This window comes from Phyllobates terribilis, unplaced genomic scaffold (assembly GCF_046119375.1).
Source record: "Phyllobates terribilis strain yellow unplaced genomic scaffold, ASM4611937v1 Scaffold_9__5_contigs__length_417890890, whole genome shotgun sequence".
NCBI classification, from domain to species: Eukaryota; Metazoa; Chordata; class Amphibia; order Anura; family Dendrobatidae; genus Phyllobates; species Phyllobates terribilis.
The window spans coordinates 349638863-349655232 of record NW_027362769.1 but is presented as its reverse complement, the minus strand read 5'-3'; positions in this window follow the sequence as shown (position 1 = coordinate 349655232).

Sequence of the window (16370 nt, the reverse complement as noted above, 5' to 3'; positions counted from 1 at the left end):
CCAAAGGGAGGTAAAATCATGGCCCACTGAGGAGAAAAGGACCGTGAAGGGTATTCTGGCCCGGCTGCGGGGTACCTTTGACACCCGTACCTCCGCTGAAATTAAAATGAGGTTCTATGGATGTAAGCAGCGGGCACAGGACAGCATCAGAGACTATGCCCTAAATCTGCAGGAAGCCTTGAGGGCTATTCAACAAACTGACCCTGGCAGTGTGCAGGAAACGGATAAACTGCTAACAGAACAATTCATAGAAGGTATGCTGTCCAGCGCCCACAGGGCCCAGCTGCCCCTCATGTTCTTTCAGAACCCCGACCTGACCTTTGCCCAATTTAAGGACAGGGCCATAAGGGTGCTCCGTGAATCTGCAACCAGTGGCGCTATAAACCCCCGGCGCCCAGTTCTCACCTACCACCAGGAGGGGACGCCCTCCTCTATGGACCCCGTGGGGGCTGATGCACAAGCCCTGAAGCAAGCCCCGTCGAAAGACCTGCACCACCAAGTCCAGGAGCTGACCAGGAGCGTCGCGGCGTTGACCAGGACCGTCCAGGCGTTGCAAGTGGACCCGTCAAGACCCATCGAGCCGGCTTCAAGTCCGGAGGATGTCCCGTGGCGTCGACAGAGGAGGATCCCGTCGTTCCGAGGGAGGCCCACAGACCGCTACGCAGAGGATGGACAGCCCATTTGCCGTCGATGCAACCAGCCCGGACACATTTCCAGGTACTGTAATTTAAACGGGTCCAACCTGGGGCAGAGGGCCAACCCCCAGGCATAAGATCACCAGGCCCTTATAATTGGCGTGATAAGTACATTGGGGGGCGCCCGGTTTTACCCGTGGTGCTGGACGGTATCCCCATGAGCGCCTTGCTGGATACTGGGTCGCAAGTAACCACTATCCTTATGTACTTTTTAAGCAGTATTGGACTGATGCTGATATCACACGGTATCCAGACAGTAACTTGAGCATCATCGCCAGTAATGGCTTACCCGTGCCGCAGATGGGGTTCAAGGAGATGACCATTAAAATTGGTAAAGTTGAACTGCCGGCACAGGGAGTGATTATTGTGGACATTGACCGTCGTGAAAGTCACCCTAAAATAACTGTGGGTACTAACGTGATTGAAAATTGTCTTTCAGAGGTAATTGTAATCTTACAACAGGTGGCGGTGAATGCTAGTTCCAGCCAACAGAGAGTCCTCAACAAGGAGATAAAAGCCCTGATGAGACGGCAGCAGGTAGAACTGTCTGGTGGTGAGATCGGTAGCGTAAGACTGAGTGACCCATTCCCCATTTCCATGCCTCCCAAAAGTGAAATGATGATCTGGTGTCGGACTGCAATAGGGTTGAGAGGTAGAGACTACCAAGCCATGGTAGAACCCGTGTACTCAGACAGCAGGCCCACCATTTTGACAGCCCGGGGGGTGGTTGATGTCCGTCAATGGAGGGTGCCCGTCCGCATCCTCAGCATTGGGGAGAGGGAAGTACACTTACCCAGGTACGCTACACTCGCCAAACTGTTTGTTGTCGAACACAAAGCTATCAGGGCCGTGGAACCCTTGCCTCCATCACCACAGGCGGAGGGTAATGGCTCCCAGAAACAAAAGGAGGACTGGTGCCAGAAACTCCATGTGGGTGCTGACTCCACTCCCCTGCACCAAAAACAAGGAGTCTACCTGGTGGTACAGGAGTACGAGAGAGTCTTTAGTAAGCACCCGCTAGACTTCGGCAGAGTAAAGAGGATAGAACACCACATCCCCACAGGGAGCCACCCACCAATAAAAGAGAGACACAGGCCTGTACCCCCTGCACATTATCAGAACGCAAAGGGCATGCTAAGAGAAATGAAAGAAGCTGGGGTCATTCGAGATAGCTGTAGCCCCTGGGCAGCCCCCTTGGTTCTGGTGAAAAAGAAAGACGGCACCATGAGAATGTGCGTGGACTATAGACAAATCAACCGTATCACCCACAAAGACGCATATCCGCTGCCTAGAATAGAGGATTCTTTAGCCGCACTAAAATCAGCTAACTTCTTTTCTACTTTGGACCTTACTAGCGGGTACTGGCAGGTTCCTGTGGCAGAGGCTGACAAGGAGAAGACCGCCTTCACCACCCCGATGGGACTGAGTGAGTTCAACTGTATGCCTTTCGGGCTCTGCAACGCACCAGGGACCTTCCAGAGTCTGATGGAATGCTGTCTAGGGCACCGAAACTTCTAGACGGTCCGCCTTTACCTGGACGACGTGATCGTCTATTCGAAGACCTACGAGGACCATCTCAAACACCTGGCTGAGGTGTTCGAAGCCCTGGCAGGCTATGGCCTGAAGGTAAAACCATCGAAGTGTCACCTGCTGAAACCAAAGGTCCAGTACCTAGGGCACGTGGTAAGCGCGGAAGGAGTGGCCCCCGACCCTGACAAGGTCACGGCAATCAAGAGCTGGCCAAGCCCCTCGAACATCAAAGAGGTGAGACAGTTTCTCGGGTTGGTAGGCTACTACCGAAGGTTCATCCCCGGGTTCACTAAGATGGCAGCTCCTATGCAGGACCTCCTGATTGGACAGTCTAAGTCCAGAAGTCAAAAGCCCCCCTTCAAGTGGGATAAACCGGAAGAGGAGTCCTTCCGCCAGCTAAAGATGGCCCTCACGGGGGATGAGATCCTGGCCTACCCTGATTATGGCCAGCCTTTCATTCTCCACACAGATGCCAGTAATGTGGGACTGGGAGCCGTACTGTCCCAAAACCAACAGGGCAGAGAACGGGTGATCGCATACGCCAGCCGGAAGCTGAGGCCCACCGAGAGGAACCCGGAGAATTACAGCTCCTTCAAGCTAGAATTCTTGGCGGTGGTGTGGGCCGTGACGGAACGCTTCAAGCATTACCTGGCCTCCGCAAAGTTCACCGTGTACACGGACAACAACCCGTTGACACACCTGGACAATGCAAGACTGGGTGCCCTGGAACAGCGGTGGATGGCCCGTCTCTCCAACTATGACTTCGTGATCAAGTACCGGGCCGGCAAAACCAATGCCAACGCAGACGCCCTGTCGAGGATGCCTCACTTACCTGAAGGTGACGAAGACCCAGAAGAGCTGGAGGAGGTAGAACTCCCCGCGTTTCACCGGTATGGAGCCGCTCAATACTCTCACCGCGTGAAGGAGGAGGATCTAACAACTGTGATGATCAACCCCCTACCTCACCACAGCTGGGCCGAGACCCAAGATAGTGACCCTGCTGTCCGCCTGGTGAAAGATCTGCTGACCCAGGAAGATGCCCGCATAGATCCGGATGCTCCAGAGGAAGCCAAGCAGCTATGGAAAGAGAAGAGCAAGCTGTTCCTCTACGAAGGCAAGTTGTGCAGAAGGATTGTCAACCACCGGACACACGAACTGACCTGGCAAGTCGTGGTTCCAAGGCGGGATGCAGCTATGGTCCTGGGAGCTTACCATGACAGAGCGGGGCACTTCGTTTGGAAGAAACTGGAGTTCCTGCTAAGAGGAAGATTCTTTTGGGTCGGCATGAGAGGAGCTGTAGAAAAAGGTGCAGAAACTGTGGCCCTTGTCACCTAAGGAGGAAGGACCGCACCAGCCAGAAGACACCCTTGAGGCCCATCGTCACCACGCAGCCTCTTGAGCTGGTAGCTCTGGACCACGTCAAATTGGCTCCAAGCCGGTCTGGATACATCTATGCCCTGACAATCGTGGACCACTATTCCCATTTTCTAGTGGTGGTCCCTGACGCGCCCCTGGGCCTGTGTCGCGCTGCGGTGCGCACGCGGGAGCTTACCCGGAGCCGGATCCGTGGAGGGTTGTAATCTCGTGGCGGTGACCCGGTCCGTGCCCAGGGAGTCAAACTAGACGGCAGTCTATTAGTAGTAAATAGTTGATGACTACGCCACCCGTTGAGTGCAGCCAGGAAGCTGCTGCTGCAGGGCAGACCGCTGAGGCCGGTGGTAGGATTGTGCAGCGTGATAGTATAACCCCCAACGGGAGGGGTATGGCCTCAGGGCAGCCGACGTGGATGATGGGGGTAGCAGGAACCACTCAGAGACGGTACGGTGTAGTTCAGGGTCTTTACTGGTAACAACGACAGACCCTCCCGGAGTACTTGCTAGCAAACGGGGCCTGGTCAGTCTTTGAGCAGATGGGATCTCCCCTGGCCAGGCGTAGTTGTAGGCCTCCCAAACTGACTGTACTCTTCTGGCTACCTTGCTAGAAGCTGATGTAAGTAGCCCACGTCCCTGAGTGTACCGTGTGGTGCTCACCCGTATGGCCGGTGACTCGGGGCCTTCTAATGGCTTCCGCTCTACGATGGCGGTGCTGGTCCCACGCGTGTGACCGTGCCTTCGGGCTTCTGGGCCAGAGGACCTGAAATCCCCTGCCCGACGGATTCTGCTGCTGGGTAGGAGTTAGTCCCCACAGCCTCGGACTCCGGGTCCGGTAAAGAATCTTCTTAGTCAGGGCGAGCTCTGTAGCTGCCAGCCCCTGACTCCTTGTAACTCTGCTGTTTCCTATGCTGCTTCTCTTCTCCACTCTCCTTGTCTGACTCACCCTGCCTCAGCCCCGGGTTTATACAGGGGAAGTTCTTCCCCTCCCAAGACTGGGCAGGAGGTGTGGCATGCACAGGATCCCCGACCAAAGGACCTCCCACCTGCTCTCAGACATAATATCTCTATCACTGTGGCAACCAGACCCCTGGAGTGTCACATTCCCCCCTAGTGAAATTTAGTACTCCGGGACTAAACACATTTAGAAAAACATAACAAAGTATAACAATAACAATACTATAAGAAAAACACATAAGATGGTTACGGCGTGTCCGCAACCGGATGCAGTCTTTGAAGAAAAGCAAAGGTGTCCATTTCACCAACACAGGGAGACGTAACCAGGTAGGGGTCTGTCCTACCCCGAGTCCTTAACAGTCTCTAGTCCATCCTGGGTTACGCTCCAACTATATACAAGGATTCCCGGTAAATCCACCAAGGTTTCCTAAAAATAACTAGAAACACAAAATTATACACAAGCAACAAGACACAGAAAAACATAAATAAAACAATTTATACACTTTAAATTCTCCAGCGTGCGGGTAACTGGCCTCTAGTGGCCCGAGTGGACCTACGGAGCTGACTGTCTGGCCCTGAACTACAGGGTGTAGGAGCTGTCAAGGGTAAACTGGGCAGCTGTCTACCGGCTCTTTGTCTCACTAGGGGTACGGCACGCTCACTATAAGCAGAGGGTTGATTCTCCTGTTCTGCTTGTGTGGAGTCTTCTGCCTCCTGGACCGGCTGTTCTTCCAGCTCTACCCGTTGCTCCGTAGGTTCTTGGGATGATGGTTGGAGGAAGGTGAGTACGGGTACCACAACTGCACCATTGACTTGAGTCCAAGACTGAGGAAAGTCCCCGAGCACGGTACTAACCATATCTTCCCTTTCTTCCACGGGTCGATGGTCTTCTTGTTCCTCTTCAGGGTTCCTCAGTTGTTCGGGACACTTCTTCAGGTGGTCCCGGGATACAATGGCTGTGGTTTCCCCTCCGTCTTTACTGATGGTACAGACCTTCGGGTTCTCGTGGCTTGAGGGCAGTACGGTGTACGGGTCCTTCTCCCACTGGTCGTCCAACTTGTGGAGCCGTCTCTTCCTCTTCAAGACCTGCTCTCCGGGTACCAGGGGAACAGCGGGAGCATACTGGTTGTAAGTTTTCTCTTGTCTTTCCCTAGCCTGACAGAGACTTCGCTCCACGCTCTCCTGTACTCTCCGGTACTGCTGCTGCCTCTCTGTGTCCCAGTCTGTTTCTGGTGAAGTGTCCTCGGGGGTCAGGACTCCCATTTCCAGGTCAACAGGTAACTTACCAGGTCTTGCCCTCATTAGGTAAGCCGGGGTACAGTTGGTGGAACCTACCGGGATGTGGTTGTATAGGTCCACCAGATCGGGCAACTTTTCAGGCCACAGACTGCGTTCTTCCAGGGGCAACGTTTTTAGAAGATCCATTACCACCTGGTTCATTTTTTCACAAAGTCCATTAGTCTGCGGATGGTAGGGTGTCGTCCTTATCTTCCGGCAGCCATACAGATTGCAGAATTCCTGAAAGACCTCCGCTTCAAAGGCAGGTCCCTGGTCCGTCAGCACTTGGTCCGGGTACCCGTGTGGACGGCAGAAGTGCTGCTGGAAGGCTCTAGCTGCTGTTTGAGCCGTTAAGTCCTTGACGGGGACGACAACCAAGAACCGGGAGTAATGATCCACGATGGTTAACGCGTAGACGTAGCCACTTCTGCTTGGGGTCAGTTTTACATGATCCAAGGCTACCAGTTCCAACGGTTGCCGGGTGACGATGGACTGCAGGGGAGTCTTCTGGCTGGCTCGGTCCTTCCTTCTCAGGTTGCACGGGCCACAATCTCTGCACCACTTCTCGATGGTTCCCCTCATGCCTACCCAGTGGAACCGCTCGCGCAGCAGGAACTCCAGCTTTTTCCACCCAAAGTGTCCAGCTCCGTCGTGGTATGCCTCCATCACCATGGCTGCGTCTCTTCGTGGCACCACTACTTGCCAGAGTAATTCATGCGTCCGGGAGTTAACCATTCTGCGGCACAACTTCCCTTTGTAAAGGAACAGTCGACTCTTCTCTGCCCATAGTTGTTTGGCTTCCTCCGGAGCGTCTGGTTCAAGGCGAGCCTCCGGCCGAGTCAGCATCTCCTTCACCAGTCGGACGGCAGGGTCGCTGTCTTGCGTTTCCGCCCAGTTGTAGTGGGGTAAGGGGTTCAACGTAGCAGCCTGCTTACTCCTTACCCGGTGGGAATACTGAATAGTCCCATGACGGTGGAACGCAGGGAGTTCAACTTCTTCCAGTCCCTCCGGATCTTCTCCTCCGTCCGGCAGGTTGGGCATCCTGGACAGGGCGTCCGCGTTGGTATTTAATTGTGAACTCGTAGTTGGACAGACGGGCCATCCACCTCTGCTCCAGGGCACCGAGTCTTGCCGTGTCCAGGTGTGTCAGCGGGTTGTTATCCGTGTACACGGTGAACCGGGAAGAAGCGAGGTAATGCTTAAAGCGCTCAGTGATTGCCCATACTACGGCCAGGAACTCTAACTTAAATGAGCTGTAATTCTCGGGGTTCCTTTCGGTGGGTCGCAGTTTTCGGCTGGCGTAGGCGATTACTCGTTCCTTCCCCTGCTGGATCTGGGACAGTACGGCTCCTAGCCCGATGTTACTGGCGTCGGTGTAGAGGATAAAGGGCTGGCTATAATCCGGGTACGCCAGGATTTCGTCCCCCGTGAGGGCCATCTTCAGCTGGCGGAAGGACTCTTCTTCCAGCTCTTCCCATTTGAAGGGCGGCTTCTGGTTCTTGGCCTTCCGGGACTGGCCTATCAGGAGGTCCTGCATAGGTGCTGCCTTTTTGGTGAAACCGGGAATAAACCTTCGGTAGTAGCCTACCAACCCGAGGAACTGCCGCACTTCTTTTACGCTGGAGGGGCTTGGCCATCCCTTAATTGCGGTGATCTTATCGGGGTCGGGAGCCACTCCGTCAGCGCTCACCACGTGTCCCAGGTACTGCACCTTTGGTTTCAGGAGGTGACACTTGGAGGGTTTCACCTTTAGGCCGTAACTCGCCAGAGCCTCGAACACTTCCGCCAGGTGTTTCAGGTGGTCCTCATACGTCTTGGAATATACGATGACATCGTCCAGGTACAACAGGACCGTCTCGAAGTTTCTGTGGCCCAGACAACACTCCATTAGGCGTTGGAAGGTTCCTGGTGCGTTGCAGAGTCCGAACGGCATGCAGGTGAACTCGCTAAGTCCCATCGGGGTGGTGAATGCGGTCTTCTCCCGGTCCGCCTCTGCTACAGGAACCTGCCAGTACCCGCTAGTGAGATCCAAGGTAGAGAAGAAGTTAGCAGATCTTAAAGCAGCCAATGACTCCTCTATCCTTGGTAAGAGGTACGCATCCTTGTGTGTGATACGGTTGATTTTCCGGTAATCTACACACATCCTCATGGTGTTGTCTTTCTTTTTGACTAAAACTAATGGGGCTGCCCAGGGGCTACAACTATCCCGGATTACCCCAGCCTCCTTCATATCTCTAAGCATCCCCTTGGCGTGTTGGTAATGTGCAGGGGGTACGGGTCGATACCTCTCTTTTATGGGAGGATGATCTCCCGTGGGGATGCGATGTTCTACCCCCTTGACTCGCCCGAAGTCTAACGGGTGTTTACTAAACACTCTCTCATACTCTTGAACCACCCGATAGACTCCTTGTTTCTGATGTGAGGGAGTGGAGTCAGTACCCAAATGTAGTTGCTGACACCAGTCCTCCATGTCTTTCTTAGAGCCGTTACCTTCCTCCGGGTGAGATGGAGGCAAGGGTTCCACAGATTGTATAGAACTTTGATTAGTGGTATATAATTTGGCTAGCGTGGCATACCGGGGCAGGTACACTTCCCTCTCCCCGATATTTATTATGCGAATGGGCACCCTCCCATGGCGTACATTGACCACCCCCCGTGCTGTCAAAATGGTGGGCCTACTGTCTGAGTAAACTGGTTCTACCATTGCCTGGTAATCTCTACCTCTCAGACCAATAGCTGCCCGGCACCAAATCATCATTTCACTTTTTGGGGGCATGGCAATAGGAAAAGGGTCACACATTCTTACGCTACCAATCTCACCGCCGGAGAGTTCCACTTGTTGCCGTTGCATCAGTGCCCGGATCTCTTTCTGGAGCACCCGCTGCTCGCCGGAGCTGGCATTCTTGGCAACCTGCTGTAAAAGGAAAATCACCTCTGCAAGACAATTTTCAATTACATTAGTTCCTAGAGTTATTTTTGGGTGACTCTCATGTTTATCGATATCTACAATGATCAGTCCCTGTGCGGCCAGTTCGACTCTACCAATTTTGATGGTCACCTCTTTAAATCCGATCTGTGGCACGGGCTGACCATTGCTGGCGATGATACTCAAGTCGTCGTCGGGGTAGCGGGTAATATCCGAGTCATTCCAGTACTGCTTGAAGAGCACGTACGGGATGGTGGTGACCTGTGACCCGGTGTCCAGTAGGGCACTCATGGGAATGCCATCCAGTACCACAGGCAAGACTGGACGTCCTCCCACATATCTGTCGCGCCAGTTCGATGGGCCTGGTGATCTTTTTCCTGGGGGTTGGCCCTCTACCCCAGGTTGTGCCCGTTTAAAGAACAGTACCTTGCCATATGTCCGGGTTGATTGCAGCGGCGGCAGATGGGTCGTCCGTCCTCACTGTATCGGTCACTGGGTCTTCCTCTGGCCGGTGGGGTCCTCCTTGGTCGACGCCACGGGATGTCCTCCGGTCCGGATGCCAGCTGGATCTTCCCTGGGGTGGAAACCTGTAAAGACTGCACAGTTCGGGTTAGCGCAGCAACGCTCTTAGCTAGCTCTTGGACCTGATGGTGTAGGTCTGGAGCCGGGTCATTGTCCAAAGCCTGCGCATCAGCTCCCACAGGCCCTGCTGACAAGGGCGCCGCCTCCTGGTAGTAAGTGGTAGTGGGGCGTCTGTGGGTCACAACGCCACCTGGTGCCGGTTCTCGGAGCACCCGGATGGCTCTGTCCTTGAACTGTGCAAAGTCCAGATGGGGATCCTGTAAGGCCATTGCCCGCAACTGGGTTCGGTGGGCATTGCAATATAAACCCTCTATAAATTGTTCAGTCAACAGCCTGTCCTCGTTTCCCACCCCATCAGGGTCGGTCTGCTTTATGGCCCTCAGGGCCTCTTGTAGGTTTAGTGCATAGTCCCTTATACTCTCATGCGCTCGCTGCTTGCACCCGTAGAATCTAAGCTTAATCTCGGCTGAGGTGCGGGTATCAAAGGTGTCCTTCAGCCGGGTTAGTATCCCTGCGACAGTCTTCCTCCCAGGTGGCCAGGATTTTACTTCCCTTTTGGCTGCCCCGGTTAGTTGGGCCACCAGGATGCTCACTTTTTGCTCTTCTGTGAGGGGGTACACCTGGAAGAGGCTATCCAGCTTTTCTCTAAAGTCATGCAGGGTATGTGACTCCCCTGAGTACTGGGGTAGCCAAGCTGCTCCCGGGATATAGGGCATGGTGAAGGGCATAACTGCAGCAGCGGTAGCGCTGGCGGGGGTTGAGGCAGTGAAGCTCTCCTCCGTATCCGACATCTTCCTCCCCCCTAGTGGACCGTGGCCTACCTTGCGATGATCCTCTTCCGTAGGCCGCGGCTCCGCAGTGGATCGTCAGGGTTGAGGACCTTCCGTCGCGCTCCTGTGACGTCGGCGTCTGCTGGGCTCCTTCCAGGACCTTACGCAACGTCCGGACGTGAGGCGGGGCTTCAGTTCTCGCGCGCTTTCGGAGTCCACGCCCCTCTTCTTCCCGCGCGGCGTCCTCAAGATGGCGTCCAATGGCGGGAAAACTCCACGGATGGCGGGAAGAAGGTCGAAGATGGCGCCGGATGGCGGGAAAACTTCGCGGATGGCGGGAAGAAGGTAGAAGATGGCGCCGGATGGCGGAAAACCTTCACCACTGGTAAGTTTGAACAGTCTTTGCTTTTCAGGCACGCAGTACCCGGTGGTTGCGGGCACGAAATCCTGCCGACTACGCCAAAGTTGACGCGCCCCTGGGCCTGTGTCGCGCTGCGGTGCGCACGCGGGAGCTTACCCGGAGCCGGATCCGTGGAGGGTTGTAATCTCGTGGCGGTGACCCGGTCCGTGCCCAGGGAGTCAAACTAGACGGCAGTCTATTAGTAGTAAATAGTTGATGACTACGCCACCCGTTGAGTGCAGCCAGGAAGCTGCTGCTGCAGGGCAGACCGCTGAGGCCGGTGGTAGGATTGTGCAGCGTGATAGTATAACCCCCAACGGGAGGGGTATGGCCTCAGGGCAGCCGACGTGGATGATGGGGGTAGCAGGAACCACTCAGAGACGGTACGGTGTAGTTCAGGGTCTTTACTGGTAACAACGACAGACCCTCCCGGAGTACTTGCTAGCAAACGGGGCCTGGTCAGTCTTTGAGCAGATGGGATCTCCCCTGGCCAGGCGTAGTTGTAGGCCTCCCAAACTGACTGTACTCTTCTGGCTACCTTGCTAGAAGCTGATGTAAGTAGCCCACGTCCCTGAGTGTACCGTGTGGTGCTCACCCGTATGGCCGGTGACTCGGGGCCTTCTAATGGCTTCCGCTCCACGATGGCGGTGCTGGTCCCACGCGTGTGACCGTGCCTTCGGGCTTCTGGGCCAGAGGACCTGAAATCCCCTGCCCGACGGATTCTGCTGCTGGGTAGGAGTTAGTCCCCACAGCCTCGGACTCCGGGTCCGGTAAAGAATCTTCTTAGTCAGGGCGAGCTCTGTAGCTGCCAGCCCCTGACTCCTTGTAACTCTGCTGTTTCCTATGCTGCTTCTCTTCTCCACTCTCCTTGTCTGACTCACCCTGCCTCAGCCCCGGGTTTATACAGGGGAAGTTCTTCCCCTCCCAAGACTGGGCAGGAGGTGTGGCATGCACAGGATCCCCGACCAAAGGACCTCCCACCTGCTCTCAGACATAATATCTCTATCACTGTGGCAACCAGACCCCTGGGGTGTCACAGTCCCGGTAAAGGACTTGACAGCCCAAACAGCGGCCAGAGCCTTCCAGCAATATTTCTGCCGTCCACACGGGTATCCGGAACAGGTCCTGACAGACCAGGGTCCAGCGTTCGAGGCTGAAATCTTCCAGGAGTTCTGCAACCTCTATGGCTGTAAGAAGATTCGTACAACGCCTTACCACCCCCAAACCAACGGGATGTGTGAGAAGATGAACAATATAGTCATTGATCTCCTGAAGACGTTGCCCCTGGAGGAACGCAGCCTGTGGCCAGAAAAACTGCCGGACCTGATAGACCTATACAACAATATCCCGGTGAATGCTACAAACTGCACCCCGGCTTACCTGATGCGAGCTAGACCAGGTAAGCTGCCCGTAGATCTGGAGATGGGAGTCCTAATACCTGAGGACACCTTCCCGGATAAGGACTGGGATACGGAAAGACAACTGCAGTACAAGAAGGTACAGGAGAGTGTGGAGAAGAGCCTGGCCCAGGTGAGAGAGAGGCAAGAAAAACTCTTCAACCAACACGCCCCTGCTGGTCCCCTAGAACCTGGTGAGCAAGTCCTGAAGCGGAAGAGAAGGCTACATAAGTTGGACGACCAGTGGGAAAGGGAACCCTACACCGTACTGCAGTCTGACCACGACAACCCAAAGGTGTGCGTAATCACCAAGGACGGAGGAGAAACCACTAGTGTCGTCTCCAGAGACCACCTCAAAAGGTGCCCCGAGCAACTCCGTAGTGCAGAAGAGGATCAGAGTGACCTTGAACCCGCAGAGGACAAGGAAGAAATGATCAGCACCGTTCTCAGAGAGTTCCCTCAGTCCTGGACTCGCATAAATGATGCCATAGTGGTACCTGTCCTGCATTTCCTGCAACCGGCACAGCAACAACCAACACCAGAGCCAGAAGGTGAAGAGGAGCAAGCGGTTCCAGAGGCAGAAGAGCCTGTACCAGCAGCCCAGGAGAGTCAACCCTCTGCTGACAGTGAGCCTGCCATGCCTGCGGTAAGCCAAAGGACCCGCAGACAGCTGCCTGCCATACCTGTACACCCAGCTGGTAGCTGTACCCCTAACGCTAGTGGGGAAAGCCAGGTTGGTCCACCACCAGACAGTGGGCTACGTAGATCAACCAGGAGCACAAAGGGGCAGATACCCGCTCGCTGGAGAATATAGAGCGCGCAAAAATTGTAAATAACCCTGTTACCAAATGTTGAATTGTTTGCAAAGTTACATGCATGTTTGGTAATTCTGTGTTTCAGTTTCTTGCAGCTACCGTAAGGACTCAAAGGTTATGGACTTTTTATAACCTGGACCTGGTATGGACTGCGTTTGGAGCCTAACCCAGGAATGAACTAAGACTGTGAAGGACTTGGGGTAGGACAGACCCCCACCTGGTTAAGGCTCCCCGTTGTATTGGTGATGTGGACACCCGGTCACAGACCACACTGTGACCTTAAGAACTCAATTTGTGCGTCACTTTCCTGATAATGTTTTATGGTTATGCATATTGTCTTTGTTTACTGTTTAGTCCCGGAGTACTAAATTTCACTAGGGGGGAATGTGTCACCCTGGCCTGGATGCCACAAAATGTAATAAAGCTGTGTCTGAGAGCAAGGGGGAGGTTCTCTAGTCAGGGGAACATTAGCATGCAATGTCTCCTGTCTCAGGCCAGTAGGGGGAGCAGGCTGCCCCTATAAAAGCTGGTACTGGGGGCAGGGTTAGAGAGAACTTGATGGCCTGTCTCAGCACTGAGACTTGTCCCAGAGCAGAGCAGGGACAGACATTTGCACTGCACCTAATAGGAAGTGTGGCAGGAGGAGAGCCACAAGCCAGAGACAAGAGGCGAAGCAAGCCTGTCTTGGCAGATAAGAGACTGACTTTACCAGACTTTGGTGTCTGAGGCTGGGAGGATTCTACATCCCCAGCAGAGAACCAGTCCGCAAGGGACTGTATATTCCTTGGCCTAAGAAACCTGGAGGCCCTGCCACAACCGAAGGGACCAGTAAAGCCGTACAAGGCTGGGAGCAGAAAGGAACCCACGTCGCAGGCCATACAGGCGAGAATACACGGAAAGCTTGGAAACTTGGGCTGTTACCCTATAACGAGGAGATAGCCAGAAGGAGCACAGAAAGCACGGTAGGCCTACACCCTCACCCTGACCAGGGCCAATTTCCCCGTTGCTCTCAGACATCCAGGTCCCCTCCTAGCTGGGACTGTTTATGGGTCAGTTTACCTGTTCTAGTAAAGACCCTGGACTGCAACCTGTTGTCTGCGTGATCCTTGCTCCTCCAGCACTATCAGCACTGGGACAATCACTACCATCACTCCCAACATCCACTACACTGCCCTGGGGCCGCACTCTTCCCGTGGGGAGTCACACCATCCCAGCTGCATACACCATCAGCCCCAGCGGTCTACCTTGCAGTGGCGGTTCCTAATGACCGCAAATCCACGGGTGGCGTAGTCGGACATAATCAATAGCACATAACGGACTACCACTGGCCTGACCACCCTGAGCCACGGAACCGGGTTGCCACTACTACCCCCATCGTTCCCTATTGCCCCGATCCGAGTGCCCCACGGCCCAGGGGGCGAGTCACTTGCACTTGCCCCATTGCAATACTTGCTTCATACAGATGTGCCCCTCCTTGTTTTTCACAAGATGACCAACTTTAAAAAAAACATGATTTTGTGATACTCTGTTGGGAAATGTTTATGCAATCTATCTCTACGTGTAGACATCTACTGGTTGTACTGTGTATTGTAGCCTTTTGTGAGTTTCACTAGTATGTACGACTAATGTATTGAGTTAGTATTATGAGAAATTGGTGTATTTTGTAGAATGGTAAAGGTGGATACATCTGTACCCTTGCACTTACTATAGATTTCCTCATACAGACACATATACAGTAGCATAAATGTCTCCTAACAGAGTATCATGAAATCATGTTTTTTTATTTTTTTCAAAACTTTTAATTTTGACAACTAATCTCAGAATATGCCAAGCCAAGAGGAAGATAAGCAAGAACACATATGTAACTGGATTCTGGTGCTTGAGAAACTAAAAGCTCTTCAGTCTTACAAAGACACTAGTTTTATAAATCGTACATGATAGGTTGCCTGCTCTATTACAGATATTGCACAAGGACTTAAAGGAGTTGTCTAGGTTTGGGATTCAAGTTTGCAGTAACTCTATGTGAATCCTGACAGCACGCTGTGTGCTGTCAGGATTCTCTGTTGCCGGTGCTGGAAGTTGGCAGGCGAGTGACCGTGAGTACTCAATTTTCATACATGCAGTCACATGCCAACTAGACGTGCGCAGCCTCACTCAATGCAAATGAGTTAAGTGAGGCTTGGCACATCTAGTTGGAATGTGGCCCAAAGTATGCAAACCGCGTACTTGGGGTCGCATGACTGCCCGCTCCTGGCGCCGGCATAATAGGTTGCCTGCTCTGTTACAAATATTGCACAAAGACTTAAAGGGGTTGTTTTGGCTTGAGATTCTAGTCTGCAGTAACGTTATGTGAATCCTGACAGTACGCAGTGTGCACGCTGTTGGGATTCTCCGGTGCCAGAACTGGGAGTTGGCAGGCAAGTAAACAGCGAGTATTCGATTTTCATACATGCAGTCACTTGACGAAGTATGCAAACCGCATACTTGTGGTCATATGACTGCCCGCGCCTGGTGCCGGCACTGGAGAATCCTGACAGCGCACACTGTGTGCACTGTGAGGATTCTCAAGTCTGCAGTCATATACAGTGGTGTGAAAAAGTGTTTGCCCCTTCCTGATTTCTTATTCTTTTGCATGTTTGTCACACTTAAATGTTTCAGATCCCAAAACAAATTAAAATATTTTACGAAGATTATGCAAGTAAACACAAAATGCAGTTTTTAAATGAAGGTCTTTATTATTAAGGGAAAAAGAAATCCAAACCTACAGGGGCCTGTGTGAAAAAGTGATTGCCCCCTCCCCTTAAAACAAAAATTAACTGTGGTTTATCACATCTTTGGGAATCTGAGTTCAATTTCCCCAGCCACACACACAGGCCTGATTACTGCCACACCTGTTCACAATCAAGAAATCACTTAAATAGGACCTGCCTGACAAAGTGAAGTAGACCAAAAGATCCTCAAAAGTTAACCATCATGCTGCAATACAAAGAAATTCAGGAACAAATGAGAAACAAAGTAATTGAGCTCTATCAGTCTGGAAAAGGTTATAAAGCCATTTCTAAAGCTTTGGGACTCCAGAGAAACACAATGAGAGCCATTATCCACAAATGGCAAAAACATGGAACAGTGGTGAACCTTCCCAGGAGTGGCCGGCTGACCAAAATTATCCTAAGACCGCAGCGACAACTCATCCAAGAGGTCACAAAAGACCCCACAACAACATCCAAAGAACTGCAGGCCTCACTTGCCTCAGTCAATGTTCATCACCATAAGAAAGAGACTGGGCAAAAATGGCATGCATGGCAGAGTTCCAAGACGAAAACCAATGATGAGCAAAAAGAACATAAAGGCTCGTCTCAGTTTTGCCAGAAAACATCTTGATGATCGCCAAGACTTTTGGGAGATTATTCTGTATACTGATGAGACAAAAGTTTAACTTTTTGGAAGGTAATGTCCCATTGCATCTGGCATAAAAGTAACACAGCTTTTCAGAAAAGGAACATCATACCAACAGTAAAATATGGTGGTGGTAGTGTGATGGTCTGGGGCTGTTTTGCTGCTTCAGGACCTGGAAGACTTGCTGTGGTAAATGGAACCATGAATTCTGCTGTCTACCAAAAAATCCTGAAGGAAAATGTCCAACCATCTGT